We start from the raw sequence: 6,504 nt of genomic DNA, 5'->3' as shown, positions 1-6,504 counted from the left end.
TCTTTATAACAAACATTTAAAAAGAATCATATAAATTATTAGAACACAAACTTAAAATGTGTTGTTTAGTTTTAAATCGTAACATATATATATATATATATATATATATATATATATATATATATATATATATGACGTCTCCGGTTTTTGGGACCGGTTCGACCGGTCAAACCATTTGAACCATAGACCCGGTGGGACGGCCGTTTCGACGTCCGGTCCGGTTTTCAAAACATTGCCAAAAGCAAATATATTTGTTAAATAAATCAATGTAAAAATTCATTTGTTTGCACTTTTTATGGTGAAAAAAGAAACATGCACCTAGACAACAAGGCCTCTTTTCTAGCAACACTAATTTAAACATCAGTTACATGTGGAAAGGGGAAATTGAAGTCTGATAATCAAAATTACAAATCACAGGTTGCACAAACTATGAAAAGAACCAAAATCACCTGATAATTGATCAATTTAATCAAATGTTTAAACCATAAAGAAGATCTAACCCACCACATTGCTTAGCGTGAAAGTAAGCTCCAAGCTGATACCTAGTGTCCCGACAACAAAGAGAAACAAAATTTTCAAATTGGAAAGCAAAAATCAAAAAAAGAAACATAAAAAATATTGATTAAACGATCCAAGTGAAACGATTTAACCAAAATATCCTCATCTCCCAATAAAAATATCAATCATATCTCAGAACATGTATCAAATTGATTACAAAGAACACTCCAAATATGCTTATCAGAAATTGAACTAATGACATGATTGGGGATAGACCTATGATGCTACTTGATCCGTGGTATTCAAAACATATTAAATATTAGTGGGTTGGCATGTGAATTAAAAATTGTAATTTGGCTAATATATACCACAAAAAGGAGGTCCGAAGATGCAGACCCCCTTAAAATTTGTAATTCCATGGATATCCTCGTCATAGTAGATTCATTAAAACCTGAATACAGAAAATGATACTTTACGGTCTTAATACTCCTCGAATGAGAAATTGTATCAAAAGAAATCAAGAGAGTAGCAACAGAGAATTGGGATAATTAAAGAATCAAAGATGGATTAATCATCATATCATTTCTTTCGATTTTCTTTCAACAAAAAAGACAAGATTAAATAGGAAAAATAACAAAAGAAAAGAAAGAGAAAAGGAGAGAGAGAGAGAGAGAGAGAGAGAGAGAGAGAGAGAGAGTTTGAATTTTATGAGAATGATTGTATATATGAAACCGAGATAACGTGTATTCAATTTTAAATAAGATTTGATTCCTAGTTTTTTGGGATTGGGTTGAACATATAGAAAATTTCAGAGTAAAATTAGGAAACCGAATGAAATTAAAATTGGAATGCAATAAAATCGGTTTATAAATTGTTTAGGCGGGATGAAAGAAAATGAGTGCTTAGGATGATGATAGGTGGCAAATATAGGATTTAGGAAGATTCTATTTGGCAATTTAGGAGTTTTATTAGGAATATATATATATATATATATATATATATATATATATATATATATATATATATATATATATATATATATATATATATAGAGAGATAGGTTCAAGTATTCTAACTATCTATTGTATGGATGTAGGAATCAATGTGGACCACTCATTTCAAAACTTAAAATAAGGGCAAAAAAGTAATATTACATATTGATTAATTATGTTAATAGAATTTAAAATATCCCCTTGATTCACGTTGCATCTAACCCTAGCCCCCTTAAATCTCACAGATCAGTTTATTCTTCCATATTAGTCACTAAAAACCTATCCATCGTCATCTGCTGCCTTCTAACGATGATTCCTTCAGTCCGTCAACTCCTCACCTTCGACGAGAGCAACCCTCCGCCGTTGCCTTCTCTCCATCGACGCCTCCATGTTTTAAAGTTCTTCAACAGATCTCTGATTGCACTCCATCATCATTTGCTGCCTTCCAACGATGATTCATTCAGTCCGTCAACTCCTCACCTTCGACGAGAGTAGCCCTCCGCCGGTGCCTTCTCTCAATCGACGCCTCCATAGTTCAAAGTTCTTCAACATATCTCCGATTGCACTCCCATACCTCGTTTTATTGCTTTCGAGGTTCATCTCAAAGGCTGTATCACGTTATCATTGGTACGTTAAAAACCCATCTTTCACCCCTTTTTCGATTTTCTATTTTAGGTTTACTGATTCTTTAGAATATGCACAATTCGGTCTAAGGTAAATTTTACATATAATTTCTCAGTTTCTTGATTCATGAATGTTGGTATACAGTAAAATTTACATATAATTTTCTGTTTTTTTAGATTCATGGTGGGTTTCTGGGGTTTGCTTAATTAATTTGGGATTTAACTGACTGATAATCTTCTTGAATATTTTTAAAATGCAATTGAGGTCTATGTTTAATTCTAATTGATATAAGTTATGTAAACCAAACATTTTGTAAAATTTCTACTTGATTAGTTTACTAACATCAAATTTCTAGTTGATTAGTTTACACGACTCAATGGTTGTTCTCTGGAATTTGTTGCCTTCTCTTTAAAGAACTCATGACAAATCTTATTATCCTATCTACTGGTTAGGTACTTTTACTATTTAATTTCTTTCATTCAATTTGTTTTGTGTGTTTATGCCTATTGTTTACACATTTGGTTTGCATATTAAATGTCTCAACAAAATTCCTATGCTTCTGACTAGAAATTCTCATGCTTAAGCAAATTATAATGTTTTTTTTGTATGTACAGTAATGAAGCAAGGTGTAAGAAGGTTATAAATTCTTATGAAGTTATATATTCTGAAAGGAGTAACATCAAGTAAAGAAAAAGAAACTTGGTGAAGAATGAAAACTCGGTTTGAAGCCTGGTGAAGAATGAAATGTAAGGCAATAATATTCGTTCAGAATGGATTAATATTTTTTTTTCTGTCAATGCTTGAAGAATGAAAACTCATTACCAGCCTAAGTTTTTTCTGATGATTCTATGGAAGAAATTCTATGGTGAAAGTCCTTCAGAACCTTGTTCCAAATGGGACGAAGGTTGACATTAGCACAATGCTTGAAGAAGTTGTCCACTATGTGAAGTTCTTGCAGCTTCAAATTAAGGTATATACACAGATGTTAAGCTATGATAAACCATACTTCACTTTTTCCATATTAATTTACAGACATGGTGATCAAGGTGACTAATTGTTTCCTAACTTTATGCAGTTGCTAAGCTCAGATGACATGTGAGTTTAGGTTTTGAAGAGGAAAACAAAGAAAACATGGAGGGACGATAGTATATTCTAGCAGAATGCATTCATACAGAATGCCATTGACATTGTATTCTTACAGAATTGATTTGTTATTCATTAAGAATGTATTTTTTTTTATTTTATTAGAATGGATTAACAACAATATTCTCTCAGAATGTATTAGTATTTTACCTTGATTTCAATATATCATTCTAAGAATGTAATATAAAAAATTGAACTTGTATCCAAATTTTTGTTATTCTTCAAGAAACTCATTAAATCAATATATATATATATATATATATATATATATATATATATATATATATATATATATTCTGTCAGAATATGTATTCATTTATGGTTCAAGCATATTTGTTATTTTTCAATATATTGATAGACATATTCTGTCAGAATATCCGAGAATTATCATCCCTATAATCAGATATTTTAAAATTAATAGAATCTATTATCCCTTAAAATATGTAAATTTCCTTTTTTAAATTTATGTTAATTGACTAAAATACCCTTAAAATGAAATTAGATGATATTTTCTAATTATCTTTAATTTAATAATATATATTATTCACTTTCTTAAAATAAATAAAATGATTGGCTCACAATCATTCCTACAACCACACAATAATTAATTAGAATAGAATAACCTAAGCATATATATATATATATATATATATATATATATATATATATATATATAGTTAAAAGTGAATATACCCTACAAAGTATATATAAGCTTAGGTACTCAAACCCAATATAGTACGTCATTTTAAATTGCAAATAACATGCATCAAACCGCACCACATAATTTGGTTTAGAGTATTCGCGGTGCAGTTTGCAGTTTTTAAAAAGCTCGAATTGCAGATGTGGTGCATTTTATGGTTTTGACACTAAATTGTGTCAAACCGCAACACGCACAACTCTTATATATATATATATATATATATATATATATATATATATATATATATATATATATATATATATATATATATATATATAGAGAGAGAGAGAGAGAGAGGTTCCTTTGAGATTTTTAAGAAATAAATATTTTAAGATTTTTTATTCATACATGATTAGTAGAAAATTTCAATATCTTTATTTTTCGTTTTCATTTCAAATAAACTCTTCCACACACAAACACACCTATCCCCCCCCCCCCCATACACACACACACACACACACACACACACACATATATATATATATATATATATATATATATATATATATATATATATATATATATATATATATATATATATACTTCTTCCGTCCAAAAATTATAGTTATTCTTTCCTTTTTAGGCTGTCACAAAATAATAGTGCACTTCTAAAAATAAATAACATATTTACCAAAATACATCCTCATTATTACTTAACCACCTAAACATTTAATAGAACATTAAATGCAAAGTAAGGACAAAACTGTCATTTTATTGTATAAAGTTAATGGTACTTAATGTTTCCTTAATCTGTTTGTTTTTTTGTCTGTGGACAATAATTTTGGAACAAATGGAGTATATATTCGCTCCCTATATATAAATTATTGTAGCTAAATATATGGTTTTTCATGCACATTGTACAATCCTTTCTTTCCTGTATACAAGTATGTAAACTTCTTTCATTCCCTTTTCATTGCACCGAGTTTTAATATTTTGCACACACCAATTAAATTATAGATGATTGGTTTGCTATAATGCGCCTTTGTCTTTAAGGCCCCGTTTGGTACGCGGAACAAGATGAGACAGAACAGAACAAAATCCTATCACCGAGCGTTTGGCACGGACGGGACAGGGACAAAGTTAGTTGTTGACCAAGTCCAATGGGACTATTTCTCCAAAATTTAGTCCCATCCAAAACCATAGAACACAATAGGACAAAAACCAAAATGACAAAAAAAACCTTTCCAGTTTCCTTTTTATTTATCCACCACTCATATTTCCCACAGAAATTGTAAGAACCCCTTCAAGACGTTCGTCGGTAAATTTTTGACAGTTTACAAAAAAAAAAAATTAAAGAAAAAAACTTATTGCAAAAAATACGTTCGAGTGTAATGGTGTCTTCTTATCAACAAACGAAAAGCTATTTTCAAAAAGAAAAAAGAAAACTTTTTGGAAAGTTTTTCAATATAGATAGAAGACATGATTTTGTAGCTAAGTATAATTACGATGGTAGTTGATATCCACTAATGAATATGGAGGAGAATATGAGACAAATACATGATGGATAAAGATTGGATAATATCGAAATCTGTACAATTATACGTATATATAAGGTATTAATTAGCATATAAAATACCTATTTTATAATCATTATTATATTGTAAAAGAATATTAGAAATTATTTCAAAGATAATTTGGTAATTTTATTATTGTGTTCCGTTTTGTTCTGGTGTTGCCAAACGCTATATAACGAGTTCACTCTAGTTCTGTCCAGTCTAGTCCAGTTCCGGTCAATCTAGTTCTGTCCCACCTAGTCCCACCACCAAACGCTACCTAAATGTTAAATTCCACTTTTCCGATTGAATTTATAGTTACGACCCTTATATTATTCTTACTAGTTTATTATTTTTGAGAATCACGGTTATAAATTAATTAAACTTTCATATTAGAAAATCAAAATTATTAATCAATTATTTTAAATAAATTATTATTTAAAACTTACTTTTTAGTTATATAAAACTATAATCGTCGATTTAAATAAAGACTTGAAGTTATATCACCTTATAATCTGTAGTAACTTTTTTTAATCTAATGTTATTAATTTAATATAATTAGAGTAAAAAAATTTAAAATGGAGAATAAATTAATAATTTAATATAATTAGAGTGGTAAATTTAAAATTTGAAATTGATAATTAATAGGTTGACAAATGACATGTTAGGTGACATATAATATTAATGAGAAGTTGTAATAGCATGACACTTGTCAAAAGATTAAACCTATTCATTTATTAGAATATGAAGATTTATACATTAATCATCTATTTTTATTCCTTTTTATAGAAGCCACCCTATGCTTACTTTCTTTTAAAATTTTGGTGCTTTTAAGTTTTAACTTTAGTTTTTGTTTTATTTATTATTTATTTATTACATTTTTCATGTAAATGCTAATTGTTTTTTTCTTTGTTTACCCTTTTTTTGTCCGAACACTTATCTTGAACATATTTCAACAATTTTTTCCAAGTTCTTTACAAAATAAATTGAAACACGTCGAACCACTTTTACTTCAAATCAACTAATGCCATATGTGTTATTCTTCCATTTGTAA

At 28.7% G+C, this 6,504-nt stretch overlaps 2 long non-coding RNA genes across 2 annotated transcripts; one reads left to right on the top strand and one right to left on the bottom strand.

The window, feature by feature from the left end:
* Positions 1-269: 269 nt before the first annotated feature.
* On the bottom strand, positions 270-1,151 carry LOC145103755 (uncharacterized). Its single transcript, XR_013706837.1, has 2 exons — positions 867-1,151; positions 270-542 (listed from the first exon to the last, which is right to left on the bottom strand). It is a non-coding gene; the product is annotated as an uncharacterized LOC145103755 (long non-coding RNA).
* A 623-nt stretch (positions 1,152-1,774) lies between these two features.
* On the top strand, positions 1,775-3,418 carry LOC145103754 (uncharacterized). Its single transcript, XR_013706836.1, has 2 exons — positions 1,775-3,084; positions 3,190-3,418. It is a non-coding gene; the product is annotated as an uncharacterized LOC145103754 (long non-coding RNA).
* Positions 3,419-6,504: the final 3,086 nt, after the last annotated feature.

The sequence above is a fragment of the Lactuca virosa genome, chromosome 4 (assembly GCF_052849685.1).
Source record: "Lactuca virosa cultivar CGN04683 chromosome 4, Lactuca_virosa_CGN04683_v6, whole genome shotgun sequence".
NCBI lineage: Eukaryota > Viridiplantae > Streptophyta > Magnoliopsida > Asterales > Asteraceae > Lactuca > Lactuca virosa.
The sequence above is the reverse complement of the archived record's forward strand: the minus strand, read 5'-3'. Positions and strand labels throughout refer to the sequence as shown.